The sequence below is a fragment of the Lotus japonicus genome, chromosome 5 (assembly GCF_012489685.1).
Source record: "Lotus japonicus ecotype B-129 chromosome 5, LjGifu_v1.2".
Taxonomy (NCBI): domain Eukaryota; kingdom Viridiplantae; phylum Streptophyta; class Magnoliopsida; order Fabales; family Fabaceae; genus Lotus; species Lotus japonicus.
Window position 1 is genome coordinate 45,195,816 of NC_080045.1, and position 19,784 is coordinate 45,215,599.

The following is a 19,784-nucleotide window of genomic DNA, read 5'->3' on the forward strand; positions in this document are numbered from 1 at the left end:
AAAAGGAAAACCTAGATACTGAGAGATGAGTTAGAAAGAACCCGAACAAGGGTGAGGCGAGGGTTAGTGTTGTGACGGCTCAGACCACGAAAGGATAAAGTTATAGGGTTCTGTTTCCCTCTTAGTGAACACAATGACTTCTGCATTTATGTTCCTCACAACCATATAATTGCATAATACATACTGTAAAAAAGATTTCATCCCACAAGTTATAAGAAATTGATCGACATAGTTTCCGCCAATCGCCATAGGAATTTCATCTTCTTTAGATTTTCTCCATAATTGCAATCACTACAAAGTTCTATCAATTTGAAGATTCCGAACTCTAACCATGAAACAAGTCAATTCAACTGAATGGTAAAAACATCAAATCATAGTATCTTGGAAAACTATCAATGAAATTACAAAACAATTGTTGGACAGTGGGCCTAAAATAAAATCAGAGTAGCTACTTCAGTCACAGGATGCTCCTATAAACAACACCAGAATTCCTCAACAGTAACAGATAATGAGGAACAAAGGGCACAACAAAAGCTATTAAAGAGTGGAATAAAACAACAATCTTCAAAGTTCTTACCAATCAGAGGATTTCATATTCAAAGAGAAGAAACCGAAAATCCTAAAAACTCTTAAATGCAGATAAATATATACACACACAATGATTAATCACTCCACCAGAGATGCATCAGTCTCTTCTTCTAGCCAACCAAATTATGTCAATAAGCTCACTAATTATGAGCAGAACAAAGATTCCAGGATGAAGCAGAGCATTTAACTGAATCATGTGTCCTCAGACATCACATAAATATGAAATCTAAATAGAATAGGAAGAAGAGAACTACATAAGGTGAAGTTTTACATCTTTTGTTTAACATAACATCATCCTGGTTTATTTATGTTGATTATTTAGGCATTTCTATTTCTATTGAACAAATTGATGTAGAAATATCAGTCATATCATATGCAGCAAATGCAACCTTTAGTTGGGTAGTGCACTATGGGCTGAAGTATATAATCAAGTTTGATGCCATATACACCTAAGGTGGATTCCATGGCCCCACAGAAGAGATTCATTAGCCCAAGGACTTTTGGGCTGCTGTGGGACCCAAATAAGACACCTAAAAGACTTATCACATTGTATGCAGCAAGTAAATGCATCCTGCTAGCAGGTTTTATTTTTTCATTAGGCCAACAAGATGGAATCACATATTGTATGAGCATCAACACAGTACAGTAATCCCAATTTAAACTGAGTTAATTATTTTGACTACTTATATCTCCTGAAGCAAAGCAATATTAGTATTAGCATCTCAACCAGATAAGCTGATGCAACAGAAATAAAAGACTACAAGTATTGCTGCAATTATAACAAGTCAAGAAAGTTTAATACCCTGTACATCTCTCCACTCACACAAGAGTGAGGAAGATGGATCACATGTGTACAAAGAGCAAAGACAACTAAGTCAATTAGGCCACTCTCTACAGTCTACATTGTTCAGTATCAACAAATACAGTGGTAAAAATGTGTACCATAAATGCAGTCAACATTTGCTATCCAAGTCCACTGAATCTGAATGCCAACAGTTTACCTGACATACAAATAAAACCAGTATTAGTGAAGAAGAACAGCATGATTGTTATAAGATGTGCAAAAAGGAACGAAGAGTGGTCTCAAACCTTTTATACAAAGCTTTTACATCTTCTCCTAACATTGGAGTCTCAAGGAACTCATCACCACATTCATTGACACTAACGGTCTCAACTTGGAAGGCCCTATCACCACAGTACTCATTCCATTCAAACCACATCTTTGAAATCAATTCCTTCTTGAAACAAGTAATGTGATCATCCTCTTCTGGAGAATCAGCAGCTATCAATCGATACACAAAGACCTTCTTTGTCTGTCCTGGTCGGAATGCACGACCAATAGCTTGACGAGTAACTGATGGGTTCAGATGAACATCCAAAATGAGTACTCGGGATGCCCCAACCAATGATATGCCCTCTCCACAAGCCTTGATTGAGCCAAAGAAGATTTTAGCATCCGGTGAATTGTTGAATTTGTTCATGGACCACTCCCTTTGCTCAGAGCTAGATTCCCCTGAGATTCCGAAGATTTCTTTCCCAAAACTCCAACCTTTCCATTTCATAACTAACCTCTCTAAATATTTCAAAGGTAAGAGATATTGGCTGAACACCAGAAGCTTCTCGTTGGATGATTCACACAAATTTAGAATGTTCATGAAGAATTTCGACTTCACTCCATCTTTCACATCCAACTTCTCTATTAAATCACCCACCATTTGGTCAGATACAGAGTTTTCACCACATTTATCCGCAACAGGTATCAATCTAGGGTGAAGATACAGCGCACTGCCCATAGAAGATACCTTGAACTTTCTAGATATATTCTTTAATTTCCCAGTTTCATGCTTCTGTTTTGGGGTCAGCTTAAGCAACACAGTAAAATCAACCAGACCAGGAAGCTCATCAAGAAAATCTCCTTTGTAATAGTGAAGTACCTTACTCGTCATCTCACGCAAATCTTGAATAACAGCTATTTTCCTTTTAAAATCTGGGTCCTTCTGCAAAGTGTCCTCCACCAAATCATAGAAAGATTTCTTGCCTGATATATGTACTCTACTGTGAATGCGCTTGACAATAGGCCTAGATGTTTCCATCTTTAGAAACTTTGGCCGAACCAGATTCAAAATATTAAATACCTCCTTCACATGGTTTTGATACAAGGTACCTGACAGTACAACTTTTCTAGGTGTTTTTACCTTTGCAAGGGACTGCACCATATCGGTATTCTCATTCCGTGGATTATGTCCTTCATCTAAAATGAGAATTGAAGGTACCTTAAGCAATATATCTTGGCAAGATATTGATATGCTGTTAGTACTATTATCACAGACAATTGAAGAGAACTGCTTGTACCCCAAGAAAAGGATGCTCTTGCATTCCACCCATTGTTTCAAAACTTCCAACTGCTGTGATCTACTGTCTGCCTTCACAGTATAAAAATCGTAAAGTGGTATGTCCTCCACTTGCCATGTCTGAAACTCCTTTTTTCAAGTAGATAGTATTCCCTTGGGAAGCACCACCAGAGGTCTAGCATTTGGGTACTTTCCTAGAAAACTTTGCATGAAACTGATTATCATGAATGTCTTCCCAGATCCTGGAGCATGGGCCAAGATGCAGCCCCCAGGATTGTCACCTACAAGGTTTCTAACGAGAAAATTGAACCCTTCAATTTGATGAGACTTCATTTGTTTCATATGCCTAGGATGTGCTGAAATTTCAGTAAACATGATGTCATCTTCAGCAATATTAATTCCATATACATCAACTTTTGCTTTGGCATTCCATGAATCAGCCATGTAAGTTCTTGTGCTCCTTTTAACCTTCAATAAGAAAATAAGAATAAAAAATCATTTTTGATCACTCGCTGTCCCCAGCTATAAGTCATCTCATGTTTTAGTCCAGAACATACAGAATTATGAACTAGGCAGTGTTTTACAAAGAAATTGAGCCCAAATAATAAAAATGTCCTACCTGCTATTATATTATTATGGTTTAGTAAAGAAGTTCTTGAGTGCTTTATGAAGTTGAATCAAACAAATCACCTATTTTCCCACAAAAGAGGTAGAGGAAACCATAACCTATCAGAAGAGCTTTTGGAACACATTTCTAACTGTTTTAATTTAAGCATTGTTATGTCCTGAGTCAAACATTCAATCTACAAATCTAATTTCAAGCCGCATACTTAAAAAACTCAATTTCACACTAACTATTTTATGACCAAGATTTATAACATAAAAATCATTAACATTGAGACAAGAGTCTAACCTTGTACTGGAACTCAAATATGGTTTCAATTCCTCGGTCAATGACGCCACAAACACGACAAACATAACCAAGATCATCTTTTAAAACAAAAGAATGATCACAGTCGTCTTCTTTTTCAACTTCTTCCTCAGGTGGAGGATTCACAGAAGCATCCTAGTACAAGTACCAATGAAATGACATGAAAGAAGGAACCGATGAGTAGAAGATATAGCGAATTGACAAAGACAGCTATTCTTACTGAAATGTGAAAACAAGTTAAAGTAAACATACCTTCGAACATTCTACGGCCATTGACATTTCCCTCCAAATATCATCAAGCCCATCATCTTCAGTATCAACCTCATTTTCCTCCTGTACACCAACATAAACACCTTTATCTCTCTGAGTTTTATCTTTAGCAGCCCGAGTTGGCTCACATTTGAGATCTTCACTTTCTCCATGGTAACCAATGGGAGCACGATACCCCTATAAAGAATTTTTGTACAGCGAATAATAAACCATGTCAGTGAACCAACTTGCATTAAAAAATAAAAAGGAAACATGAAAGATGTAGCAGCATCTTCTCATGAAATATAGCAACAAATTTCAATCCAAATATACAGAATGTTACAAAGGAATCTACCAAAACACACATCTGATACTCTATATGAAGAATATTAACACAATACACTCTGACAAAGAAATTGAAAACTCCATATAAACTAATACCCACTATTCATGTTTCAACATTAAGGGTGTGCATATTACGAGTAAAGAATTAAAAAGGAAGACAGAAATAGCAAACCATTTAGAAAAATATAAATCCAAATATGTCCATGATTTTTACTTTTTGTATCATCATTTGCATGACTACCAAACTTATCACCAAAGGTACAGGAAACTTTATATGGTATAGAAACATTTAAGTTTAGCAAGACAGCCAACAATTACAAAATTGGGAGGGACACTTAGGCAAAATGTCAGACTTCGGTGAAACTTATAAAGATCTAACATAGAATTTACGCCATGGCACTAGAAATTAAGCACTTATTTTTAAGAGAACTATGCAGTGTTGAGATAGCAAGGGATTTAGAATGCTTCAAAATTTCACTTGACTCTTCAACACAGTAATTTTTTCTAATGCTGCATTTCAGTCATATGAGCCTTTTACACAAAGAAGAAACTTTAATGTGGTTAAATAAAATCAGATAACTTTCAGAATTCTGTAGAATGGTGATCAGATCTCTGTAATTCTTAAAAATGTTGGGTAAAGAGCTTAAAACATGTACATGGTTCAATGGAGAAACCTTCTGCAACAGCTAAAAGCAACATTTAGGCCCTGCAATAATACCTCTATTTTTACAGAATAAAGCCAAAGATGTATGTTGGTAAGTTATATATAATGGCACACATAATAATTCAAAGAGTTAAAACAGATAGAATGAGTCATATATGGACAATGGATATATAAATTACATAATTAACCCTATAAAGCCAGAAGATTCTGCTTTATACTTATGAAAATAAAAGGGCAATATATTTTTAAAATAACAACTAAGGGACAAATAATAAATCAAGAAAGAGCCAATGATATATTTATAATCTTCTACCACATGTGTTAAAATGATTTACTAAAGTTCCTTCAAATCATCCTAGGAGAAAACATGCCACTAATCCAAATAAAAGCTCACAGAGCTCACATATTTCAAGAATCACAAAATCAGGGGAACTTACCATCATCCTCAATGCAGGAGATTGGAGTGAGTTCGGAAACATTACTTCATTAAATGGAAGAGAAGAGGAATTTTTATCTCTATCATCTTCCTCATCCGAATCAATAATCACAACAGGCTGTGCTGCAGAAGCATCCTTTTTAGTGCGCTCCTCTTCCAAATCTATTACTTTATCATGTGACATGATGGTACCTTTTTTATTTTCCAACTTATTACTTTCTTCATTGTGGTTCACAACCACTTTTAATGATTGAGTAACAAGTTTAGGAAATTTTGCAAAGAAAGGGCCCAGTACTTGCATTTTTCGGGTTATAAGGGCCTCTATGTCCTTTGTGACACTTCCAAATTTTCCACTTTCTAAACGATTTAAAAAATTAGAGATTGCAAATGGATTGCTGAAGTCTTCAACATTTGTAGGTGTCTCTTGTACAGCTTTACCATGTGCTGAGTATGGCAGACTATCACTAGATAGTTTCAGTCTTTTATGTCCCTGAGGAGAAATTCCTGGTTTCAGAAAATGAAGATTGTCAACATCTATATGATACTAAGTTACTAACATCCATAAATGTATTTTTTGCTGCAAATAAACTGGAAATTAAACAATTTGAAAGACATGAATAAATAGATAAATTTATTAAAGGGAGAGATGACAGAAACTATATTCAGAAACTACAGATATCCCTTGCAAGTGTTCTATACTGAATATTAAGCAACTCCATAATCAATATAACCACCTAAATGCATGCATCCTGAGGAAGCGAAAAACAAGTAGACCAGCAAAAGCAAATATTCTTTAGACTTGTATAATTCAGTTGGACTTAAATGTGATCTCCTACATAGACTAACACAGTTTCAACTTCATTCGGCAGCTCACAAAACAAAATAACCTTATTAAAAATAAAACGTTCGGATTCACCATTCAATTCAGCACCCAACACATCATTCCAAACCATTTGATTCTCAAACCCTACACCTCTAATTCAAACACTCTAAGGACATTACTCCAAGTATGATCACTTCTCAGCCCACACCTACACCCCCAATTCTACTCTGAGACTGATCTTGTTCAGATTGTCTCTGCAGGCACCCCACCACCACCCCCCAATCAGTAAACAACCAAACCATGGCTAGAGCAACACGGGTTCTCGGGCACTCTCAGTCCGCCCTTCAAGCACACTCAGTAACAAAAAAGGTTGCAACTTGAAAACAAATTACAGATACAAATGCCACAAAGTTACATTATATCATCAAAGCATTGTTTGACCAGAAAACAGAATTAAATAAGTCAAAAGGACACAACTTTAGCACAGTAAACAATTGATTAAAGAGGAAGGAAAGGAAAATGCAGCTGAAAACAAAACACAAAATACAGTAGCATAGTGGCATGTACCTGATTATCAGCATTAAGGAAAATAATTAACCAAAAATAAAACGAAAAAAAGAAAAAGATTAAAACTTTTGAGAAGGGAATGAAGAATACCACTTGGGGCGGGGCGTTTAGGTGGTAACACATCAATTGAGGCCTCCATTGATGACTATGCGAAAACTGAAAAAACGAAGAAAAAATTAAAGAAAAAGATCGAATTTTGTTGTTGAAATTGAGATGAAAGGAAGGAAGAGAGTTAGTTACCTGAAAATGAAGAAGAGAAAAATGCAGAATTTTGATGAGTGTGGAAGGGCAGTGGCGGAGCCAGGATTTTTGTGAAGCCTGGGCAAACTTTAGAACCGCAAATCCACACGTGAACTACGCAAGAAAGTACCCTTGAAAGGAAGGAGTTAAATGGAAATGATCCGACAAGAGCCACATAAACTACCTGTTCATAAAATAAATGCAAGTTTCAATAAGAGAAATTAACTTTGATGACATTAACCTAGTAACTAACTTTGAACCTTCACCAAAAAACTAATCTCAATTGTCCGACTTTTTTTAAAATATTAAAAGTGGGAATTCACCAAACTAGTAACTGGTACTAGAATATCCGCCATCCAGCAGTAAAGCAAGAAGACAAATTAATGGATAGACTTCCACAAGACACACACTAACTATATTACTTTGCTAGAAGCCTAGAATAGCTAAGACATGAGTTATCTTATTGCTTTTTCTTTTAGTGTGAGACAAGGCACATCATCAAACGTGCTGTAGACTTGAAGAAATGCAAACCGCACTTCTAAATCAAAAGATGAGGATTTCCTCACAACACATTAGAGAGCAAGACTACCAGATCTGCTTCAATATTCACAGCATGCTAGGATCCACTTGTAATTAATACCCAACAGAATTCCTTAATCTTTGGCTAGTTGAAGGTTCAAAGAAGCATCACCAGCTGCAGCACTATCCCCTCAATGTACTAAACAAAGTGTCAATGCCCTGATTTTGGCTGTCTATTTTCACTGAATCTACATTTAGCTAGCACATGCAAACCAATCTTCAAGGAAATCTATTTGACTACCTAAACTCATACCGAGCAAGCCTGAGTTTATACAACCTTGAGATCATTTGCTTCCCAAAAATCATGTTTTAGACATCAGGTCTGCTTGATTCATGGGGTTTCCCTTGAAATATAAGTTGTTTAGCGGATTCATGGGCAATAACAGCTCATGAATCTACTTACTTGCTACAAAGGTGAGGACGAGGACGGGGGTTGAACGGTCTAATCTCTAAACACAGAAGAGTGATCAAAGCTTAATAATGCCAAATCAAAATATACTAAACCAAATAGCCACTAAGTTCACATCATTCCAATCAAATGCCTCAAATGAATGATACAGCAAAGAGGAATAAATTCATCAAATTCAGAATACATTCAATAATCAATAGAAACATGTATGGTACAATTAGCAATTTGAAGCCCTAATTTGATCAATCCCAAAATCAATTATCAATTACCTAGTCACCTTGGGAATGAGAAGGTCCTCCCTCCGCGGCTCCACCTCCGCCTCTCTTTCTCTGCGGTGCCGCGCCGCCGTGCCGGTGAGACTCTGTGCGAGCTATGTGTTGGGTTCGTGAGGGGGTGGAGGAATGATTCTATGTGTCGCGCGCAGCGAGTATATGGTGGAACAATGGGTTCTGATTCATAGTTTGTGAATGTGACAAAATGAGTCTATGATGGACGGTCAGAGATCGAAGACAGTTTCACGACTATTCTATTTAGTTGTTTTTACACTTTTTTTCGTTACATAGGAAAAAAGAATTATCTTCCTTCCTTTCATTAGCTGAAATTACTACATTAATCGTCCTTTAATTATTGAGTGGCGGTTTTCACTAAGGCTATGTTTGGCATGTCATTTCAGCTAGCTTATAGTTTATTTGACTAGCTTAAAGTTTATTTGACTAGTTTAAAAGCTCTATAAAAATGTTTGGTGAAGGAGCTTATTTCAGTAGTTTAAAGCTTCAAGATATAAGCTACCTCACCTGAGGTAGCTTATAGCTTATTGAATTTATTGTCATTTTTATCCTTATTATTTTATTAAAATTTCACCATATAGGTATTAATGTTAAATTAAAATAAGTAAAAATTAATATTATATTTTTAAGATGATTTTTATTGTTCCTTCGAAAAACTTATTTTTAAGATGATAAATAAATTGAGTCAAATTAAAATATTTAAAGTTATAATAATTTTAATATTAATATCATATAGGTATTAATGTGAAAATAAAGTAATGTTAAATATAAAAATAATTATACAAGTATTTCCTTTTATGTCATTTTACAATTTCAGCTTGTTCAACAGCTAGTTTTACCAAACACTTTTGTTACAATTACGTAGCTTTTCAGCTTTCAGATATCAGTTTTCAGCTAGCTTATCAACTTTCAGCTATGAGCTAGCTTTTCAACTATCAGCTAGCTTTTCAGCTAAACGTGTTAAACATAGCCTAAGTATATAATTGTGGCCGATAAACAAAAAAGGAAAGTAATGGTCGGGTACAGTCAATTTGATCAATATGTTACTATAGATGTTCGTAAGGACTCATATGTCAACTTGATATATGATTTTATATTTTGGTTGTTGATAAATCATTTAATAGAATAGATTATATATGTCACTATGTCACTATTGATGCGTAATGTTCAAGAATTCAAGTGGGAATATCCAAGTTTTACACGGGTTACGTTAAATTTAAAAATGTTGGCTCAGTACATTATTTTTTGTGCGTCTTTAATTATGCACATTATTGATATATGCATAATTGAATAAATCGATAATTAATGAGAGGTTTAATATATAGATGATGTAATAGAAAAAGAATAAAGATATAAATAAAATTAAATACATGGAAATAAAATGAAACAGAAAATAAATTGTCAAATAATCAAAACTCATGCATAATATTTATATCGAGTTTTTATTTAAATTTATTAAAATTATATATTTTCATATATGGATATGGGACTAAGGTAAACTTAAGTGAAATCATGGTTGTCAATCTCTAGAGATTACCTAATCTCGTAACGTTAATCTCGTAAGAGATTACCTCGTGCAAAAATAATACTTTTTTGCGCTTTTCCCTTGGGTGTTTTTGTTCTTTGGGTGGCTTTGTGGGTTTGTTTTTTTCCTTTCCATTGGTTTGTACCCTCTTTTTATTATTAATGAATAATCTATTTTTTCTCTCAAAAAAATAATGATTAAGTCACACTAATAGTACTTAAAATTATCCAACAATGACAATTAAAATCATGCATAAAATTACCAAAGACCCCAAACCTAAGGTACATAAGTCATAACAGGTTAACAAAACATCAATACAAGTTAAGATAAACTTAAAACAAGAACAAATAAGTCACTAGTCGTCCAAATTTAAAAACACCGTCGAATTTAGAACAACTAGAATCATCATCTCCATCGCATCACCATCAAGTTCTTCCTCAGATGAGATAGACTTAGACCCTCCAACATTAGGATCAAGAACCAAATTCTCAATGTTGTCTTGAACTAATTCAATGATATCCACAATATCATCATGACTATCAATATCATTCTCCTCTACATCTACCTCTTTAGTTATCCATTCATCATCATATTGGATTTTATCAAAAGGAGGAGGAAGCCGCGTCGGAAGAGGAGGAAGTTGCGCTGGTGGAAGAGCGAAAGGATGAGTGAAGGCTGCGCACGCAGAGATGAGAGAAGAAGTAGAAAGAACGACATAGTTGAGTGGCAAGAACGACATAGATGAGTGAAAACCCTAAAATTTGTGGGTTAAGTGACTGAAATAGCCTTAGGCAAAACATTTTTTTGACATTTTAACAAAACAAGCTAATCTCGTAATCTCGTGGTAATCTCGCGATATTACACGAGATTAAGACATATCTAGAGATATCATGAAAGCCTTCATAGCGCTTGAATAAGACATCGCAGCTGAAAACTTCTTCTTCTTCAGCACCTTCACAATATCACACTTCTTTTCTGGTGTGGAAGATCAAATAATTCTGCAATCACAGAGCGTTACCACTATTGGGAAACAACACAACTGAAGAAAAAATAAAACACAATCACAACACAAGAAAAATACGTGGAAACTCCAAAACCGGAGAAAAAACCACGACCGTTGCCTAAACCGGCAACCAGAGAATTATCACTATGTGAAAATTGTTACAACACATAGACTTCTCTCACTCTCACCCCAATACCCAATACAACCACACTCTCACAAAGCAAATGTTTAAACTAAGTCAGATATAAGCTTAAAGTGCTACTGACTGGTACATAAAAAAACAAAGAACCTAGGTCCAATATATAGCCTTGGTCTCCCCCTTGCTTCACCACACTAAGCGATGTGAGACTTCTCCAATAGCTAATTTTTAACCTCCTTCTTTATTTTAGAAATTTGGCAATGTGGGACTTGACAATCAACCCCAACATAGAGATTGACAACAATGAGTGAAATTATATATTAGGAATAATATATATACACAAGAGCTCATTTAAAAAAGAATCATTAAAAAGAAAAAATCAAATTAAGAAAATAATTTTTTAGGTGTTGTCTTTGAGTTGCATCTATCATTGAGAGACAACCAAACCTTATAGTAACCGAGGGGAGGGATGTTGAATCATCTGAATGTGATTAGATCGTATAATTAAAAGGGATTAAATTCATGCATTTTAAGCCTCATCTTCAGGAAACGGGGTGAAAGAGGATATTAACGGAGTCACGCTAATCAATGAGTACCCTGCTTATTACAATATTATAACTAACAATATAAAAAAAATGTGATGTCCATAGTCATCATTGTTAAACACAATTACCATATTGGAGACTCTTGGCTCGGATTGGTGGGTATGAAGACGTTTGCATAATTTCTTGAAGGACCTCTTTCAGGCATTCGATCGCCAAGGGTTTATCACCATCTGCGAATCCGTTAGTGATTACCAACGTATCCACTCCAAGAGATATTTGACCCTTTATAATTCTTATGTTCCCAAGTTTGATGACCGAGAATGATGGGTGCTATGACACTTTTCGCCTCTTGTGGAACAAACATTTGAATTTACTTGCTCTTTGTGGATCGCATGGTTTGTTTGTTGCCTTCTTGTCATATTCATTAGTCATGCATAGTATAGATGAATGAAATACAGTTATTGGTTCCTCACAGTAGCGCCAATGTTTTGGGTAAGTGAATACCGAACATGAGTTTGGAATGTTGTACGGTTGTAATTAGATTTGTGAACGGAGACATTTCTCCACATAAGGGCTTCCTTCTTCTAGTATCAAGTGATTAGGTGGGTATCGGAGGTGGGTACCTCCCTGACACTCTTACGCTCAAGTTAGAAAGGCGGGAAAGAAATAAGGATTCAGGTTGAACAATTAGTGTGTACCTAAAACGTGTCTATATACGTAGGGTTACAACAAACCATAAGAGAATCAAGTCGAAATATTACGTGATATTATCTCGTAATTGGATATGTTACATAGTAAGGAATCTTTATTCTCATAATGCATACGACATCATCAATTTTGGTTTTGTTTCTCTTTTGAGGAAGTCGTGTTATGTTTTGTTTGTCCTGCCTCTGTTTTTGCAGCAGCAGTGGTCTCTTGGAACTGCTGCTTACTTCTTCTCTTTGTTTCTTGTTGTATAGGGTTGGGGTACCCCTAGTACCCGCTTATATTTATATATTACAATTTGCTTACTAAAAAAACTGTCTATTGTTTTATTCCGTAACAATGATAATTCTTAATAAATTAAGTGTTAATATTATATAATGGTAGGCATTCATATTTTTAAACGATTAAATTTATTTAATAAAAAATAAATTTAAATTATGTATTTTCTTAAATAAATTTATAATGGTAGGCACTTATGTAATTTTTTATTAAATAAATGCAATTATGTATTTTCTTCTTTATAATACGTTTCATATAATATTTTATTTATATATATATCCTATTTGACTAAACTTAAATCTTAAAATTTTACCACATGTATTATTCCTACAACGCATACCTCCCCTAAGTTTATTATAAATACAAAGAAACTGGGGGAGGGTCATTTGTGAGTTGGGAGCTTTGGGGTGGGGCGACTTCAAGTTTGAGTGATGATGATGGAGATTGAATCCAAGTGGGTGGTCCTCATGGCCATTGCTGTTTTGATGTTGAGATACCTTCTCAAGAATGTAAATTGGTGGTTGTATGAATCTAAATTGGGTAAGAAGCAGTACTCACTGCCCCCTGGTGACATGGGTTGGCCCTTCATTGGCAACATGTGGTCTTTCCTTAGAGCTTTCAAGTCCAGGGACCCTGATTCCTTCATGTCCTCTATTGTCGCTAGGTACAATTCATTCATCACACTCAGTCTATTATATACACTTATACAGGTTCAAATAAGTTTTTAGTTATCTAAATTATTATTATAAGATTTCATTTTGATCACTAACATCTAATTTTTATATGATTTTGGTTTTACTTTTATGTATAATTTTCATATCACTTTATAATATCTCATTAAATAATTATGTGGCTAACAAAGAGTGATGTCGCTAATACCACATGTCAAAAGTAATCTTATGTAAATGACTTGTTTGGTAGTCAGGATAGAGAGTTGGATAAGATCATAAAAAGATAAGGGCAAGATAGACTCTTATCTTACCTTGTGTTTATGATTGAGAAGGTAATGATGTGATATGTATTGAATAAAAAGTACATAATACTTTTTAAAAAGTAATTAGTTGATTAGATTTAGTTTTTTTACATTTTTATAAATGAACCTATATTTTAAAATGTATTAAAATTAATTTAATTTTTAGTAATTAGCTTATTTTAGTTTTCTTGAAGGTAGCCTATTTTAATTAAAATTATATAGGTAACCGGCGAATTAGTTTAAACTTAGTAGTGGCATGTGATAAATTAATTAAATTTAAAAACAATTGACAACAACAAGAAATTTTATTGAGTGAGAATAAAGTACCTGAGAACAACCCTCTTATGAAAAGAGGAACATCACAAAGAGATTGGTAAGAAAAAGCTAACTCATCCTCTTAGAAGGTCCTTACTTAGGGAAAGTGTCTCATTAAAACCTTTGTAGGAAAAACTCATTTGAAATAAAAACTTAGAAAAGGAAAAAAATTACGACTTAAATTAAAAAATATTATTAATAGTATTAATTTTTCAAAGATACTTTATATTTACATCATAAATAATTATATAAGTAGATAAATAATTTTAAATAATATAAAATCAGCCTATATTATTTTAATAAAATTAATCTTTAATATTTTTTTAAATGAGCCTATTTTTTAAAATTTAATTAATTTTTATTCATTATCCTATTTAAATTTTTTTCTCGAAGGGAGCATATTTTAATTAAAATTAAAAGCTATATATTCAACCAATTGGTTTTAACTTAGTAGTGGCAAGTGATAGAAAATAATAAATAACTAATTTTCTAAAAATATTATTAAAAATATTATTTTTACAAAAGTACTTTACATTTAAATTGTAAATTATTATATAACTAGAGAAATAATTATACATAATATCAATTATTTATTATTAATAATTATAAATAAATTTTTTTCCAGAAATAAATAATTGTTACTCCTTACTATAAAAATTAAAAACTAACGTAAAAGTTAGTATATTGTTTTTTTAATAAGAATATTCTTATTTAATTGGAGACTCTATCTTTTATCATTCTCCAATGCATAATTGATGGGAAAAAATCAAGAAAACGGGACTAGATATAATTTTGGAAAAATAAATATAAATTGAGAATAAATTAAATGCTACCAAGTACCGACAACATACTATGTTTCTTAATTATTTTGATTTTATACACCGACCAAATGAAGAATTAAGTAGGGTTGGTTTGGTTTAAAAAACATTTTTTATTTTTATTTTTATTTTTCTATTTCATTTACAAATTGTTAAAATTTAAAAAACATGTTTGTTTTGATTTTTTATTTTCATTTTCACGCTGCCACCGTCTTTTACCGATACCGCCACCATCATTGCCGCCACCACAACTGCCATTGTTGCCAATTGCCATCACCACTACCACTAACCTTCACAATCATTGTCACTGTTGTCACCACCATCACCACCCACCACCCACCTCCACCACCACTGCCACCATTGTTGTCATCCCTAACCACCACCACCAACCGCTGCCGCCACCATCAACCTCCACTAACAGTGCTTTTATCTCACTATTTCTATTGTTTTCATTTCTTTTTCTCTTATTTTTTTGTTTTCAGTATATTTTAGAAAAATATTTCTTAAGAATACATTTTTCTTAACATAAAGGAAACCAAAATGACTCGTACCAATTTGAAATTGAGATTATGAAGTGTGATGTTTCATTATTGATCATCCCAGGTATGATGACACCTGACATTTTTTAATGATCTAATTAATAATAAAGATATGGACGAATCGGAATATACAAGGCCTTCATGTTTGAGAACCCAAGTGTGATTGTGACAACCCCTGAAGCATGCAAGAGAGTTCTGACAGATGACACTAAATTTGAACCTGGTTGGCCTCGCTCTGCAATAGAACTCATTGGAAAGAAGTCATTCGTGTCAATTGAGTATGAAGAACACAAGCGTCTTAGGCGCCTGACATCGTCTTCAATCAATGGCATGGAAGCATTGTCTCTGTACTTGAGATACATTGAAGAAAATGTTATAAGTTCCTTGGAGAAATGGTCCAACATGGGAGAAATTGAATTCTTAACTCAGATGTGAAAGCTTACTTTTAAAATCATCATGCATATTTTCATTAGCTCAGAAAGTGAACATGTCATGGAGGCTTTGGAAAGAGAATACACTCAACTTAACCAAGGAGTTAGAGCCATGCGGATTAATATTCCTGGATTTGCATACCACAAGGCATTCAAGGTAACATCTCAACATCATTTTACGTTGTTAAGCATTTTGTTAGAAGTCTCACTTTAACTAGAGATATGATCAAGATAGTCATTAGAAAGAGTAAAACAACCCTAAATTTTGTGGTTAAGTATCCCAAATTCTAATACTCAATATGAAAACCAGAAAGTTAATTAGAATTTGTTTGCTCCTAATTCTTCTTAAGTTTATTAGAATACAGCCTAAAAAACCTTGTTGTCTCTAAGTTACAAAAGTTAATTGTTATGGGATAGTAAATGTATGATAATGTTAGGATGAGGCTATGCTAGCCGTAGGAGATTGAATGTTTTTTTATTACTAGTATTGAGCTTAATTTATAATATTAAGGGGAGAGGTTGGGTTATGACACTCTTAAGTCTTAACTGTTCGTCAGTCACGATCTCATAGCTTGGCGTTAAAAAGCCATGAGACCTTTGTACAAAAAAAAAAAACGATGAGGCATGGGGCAGTTGGTTAACGGTTGGAGAGACTTTTGCAGATAAAGGAAGTCCGCCCGAAGGCGAGACTCATGTTCACTTTAGTGAATGAGTTTATAATTCTCTCTTTGTCGTTCTGAACTTAATCATCTCGGGTTCACTTCATGAACCCTTACCATTTATTTATTTATTTGAATTTTAGGCGAGGAAAAAACTACTTGTCATATTCCAATCTATTGTGGACGAGAGAAGAGAGCAAAGGAAGACATTTGTACCAAAAAAAGCCAAAGATATGATGGATGCTCTGATTGATGTTGAAGATGATAAAGGGAGAAAGTTGAGTGATGAGGAAATCATTGATATCATGTTGATGTACTTGAATGCTGGTCATGAATCTTCAGGACATATCACCATGTGGGCGACCTATTTCCTGCAAAAGCACCCAGAATATCTCTAAAAGGCTAAGGTATATATCATCAAGTTATACAATTACCATTCATAGTCCATCTATATTTACAATTAATCATGAACAAGAAACATGAACTCTAATCACTTCATTAAAATGTCTCCACATCTTACTCTGTAATACAAGAATTTAACATTAATATTGTTTAACCATTGAATAGGCAGAACAAGAAGAAATGATAAAGAAAAGGCCTCCAACACAGAAAGGGTTGACTCTTAAGGAAATTCGACAGATGGAATTTCTTTATAAGGTATAGATTTGTTGATCTCATGTTAGTGACAAATGATATTGGACCAATTATCAACTATGGGTTACATTTGTTTTCAATTTTCTATATTTCCATAGGTGATTGATGAAACATTGCGTGTGATTACATTCTCACTTGTGGTATTTCGAGAGGCAAAGTCTGATGTCAATATAAATGGTTAGTGTTCTGCATATTTGGTGAATTGAGCTATCTGATGTCCTCTTCTCCTTTCTTTTGAACATGATTTTGTGTAAGATACAAATGATGTCGATTGACTTGCACAATGGATGTTCATTACATCACTGATTTGAAAACATCATGATGTGACAAAATATAGATTTGAAAATGTAATATGCTCTTAATTCATCTTACAAATTACTAGTAGCATGTGTGGATCAAATTTTATATCATCAATTCTAACCTAGAAATCAAAATTTATTTTAAATTCAGAATCAATTGCAGAAATACTTACAGACATTCACTAAATGTACATGGGTGATACAGGTTACATCATTCCAAAAGGTTGGAAAGTGCTGGTTTGGTTTAGGTCGGTTCATCTTGATCCTGAAATAAATCCTGATCCAATGCAATTTAATCCTAATAGATGGAATGTAAGTTGCAAAGTTTTATTTTTAAACACACACACACACACACACATATATATATAACGTATACTTGCGATTTATACATTTATAGAAGGAACACAAGGCTGGGGAATTCCTTCCCTTTGGAGCAGGAACTAGATTGTGTCCAGGCAATGATCTAGCCAAGATGGAAATTGCAGTTTTTCTTCATCATTTCATCATGAATTACCAGTGAGTAATTCATCATAAACCTATTCTCCCATTTTCTACTTCTTATTTCATAAAAAAATAATTTATTGGCTGTAACAAGCATTTCTTTAACAAGTTTATGTGATTTATTGATTGCACAGGCTTGAACAGGTTAATCCTGAATGCTGAGTGAGATACTTACCTCATCCAAGGCCAATGGACAATTGCTTGGCAAGGATCAGGAAATGTTCACCTACATCAACCTAAGATGGAGGAAATGGGATTTGCAATATGAAATTCGATCAATAAATGTACGAACCCAAAGCTAGTATAAGTTATTTTATAATAATCGAATAAAGTTTATGATAAAATGTATGATAACACTGGTGAAATGTCACAATTTATCATTTATATGTCATGATAATATACCATTTGGATTGTTGTGATTTTAAGTATTTCATTAAAAAAAACTATCCCATATACTTGCAACACCCCATTTTCTGATTAGTAGAATATTTATTAATTTATTTTAATTATTATTAGGTTATATAGTGATTTGAATAAATAGGTGATTTTACTATATAATAAGGTGATTATGAGATTTTATTATATAATAAGGTGGTTAAGTGATTTTATTAGATAATTAAGTGTGTAGTTGGGAGTGGGGCCCATTATAAGACTATTTTAGGGTTAGAAGTGAAATAGAAAGAGAGAAATCAGAATTTGAGAATTGGAGGAGTTAGCCGAGCAGAAGAAAAGAAGCGTGAAAGAGAGAAGGGGAGAAAAGAGAAGAAAACCTAGAATTTGATCTTCAAGAGGTAAGGGTTTGAATTCATATTCTCTGGATTAGTATGATAGTGCATAATGATAGAAAGCCTGATTTAGGAACCCTAGGATGCAATTTTTTTCTAAACTAAAGGTGGATAGTTGAATTTAGGGTTATGAATTGAGGGTGGAAGAGAGTGGGTAGCACGCCGCGCATGAGGCTGCAGAAATTTACGAGCTCTTGAACACTATTTCGAGCTGTATTAATGACCAAATTTGAATAAGTAGTCTTCATAAAAGTTGTAGCTCTTTCTATTATAAAACTTTTTCCGCTGGTTTCACGTCATTCCGACGTCTGTAGTTCGAGTTATATGTGTTTTGGTGAGGATAGGTTAAGCTGTCTCGTTTCTCACGAACTGCTGTTAGTGTTAGATTTTTCCTAAATTTTTTACTTCGAATTTAGAGTTGAAAATTTACAGGGATTTACAAAACGTGTATAGGAAATCATGATAAAAATATTGGATTTTGTTTAGTGTATTTGAGGTATTTGAAAATTCGCCTAAGTTGCTGTACAGTTTATAACCATTTTGAATAAATTGAGTCAGTTTAGGTGCAAATGTTGTTTTCGAAAAAAGATGTGGTGTGCGCGCATGGTGATGCGCAAGGCGCGCGACCATGGCGAGGGTTGCGAGCGAGGGAGGTGGCGCATGTAGGTAGTGGTGCGCGCATGAGGGGGATGGTGCAGGGAGATGACGAGTTTTTGGGAAAAATTAGGAAGAATCCAGTTTTTGTATAATAGTTGCAGAACCTGTTATATATGAATTATATTTAATTTACATATGTTTAATAGTTCATTATATGATGTTATTTCTGAATTGATGTTATGTGTTAAGTTGTTAAGTTACTGTGATTGCAAGTTGTGTGATTGATAACATGTAAGTATGTGTTTTGTGAAATTGGAGGTGATTTGAATTGTTGAGCTGGTGATGAATATGCTAAAATAATTAAGACTTGGAGATGGTCTGAATATGCATATGTTAGTTGAGTTTTGCACAATACACTGCATAGTTGTCAAGAGGCAATGTTTGCTAGTTCTCATGGAGGCTAGTGACTTGTCCAAAAACTGGAGTGGTTTTGAAGGCCTAGAGCGAGGACTTTATTTGTGGTTATTTGTCTGGAGTGGACGCGGTGA

The 19,784-nt window shown here is 33.9% G+C and overlaps 2 pseudogenes; one reads left to right on the forward strand and one right to left on the reverse strand.

Moving 5' to 3' along the window:
* Positions 1 to 1,343: 1,343 nt before the first annotated feature.
* LOC130720403 (protein CHROMATIN REMODELING 35-like) lies at positions 1,344 to 8,616 on the reverse strand (annotated as a pseudogene).
* A 4,480-nt stretch (positions 8,617 to 13,096) lies between these two features.
* On the forward strand, positions 13,097 to 18,094 carry LOC130719636 (ent-kaurenoic acid oxidase 1-like; annotated as a pseudogene).
* The last annotated feature ends 1,690 nt before the right edge of the window (positions 18,095 to 19,784 follow it).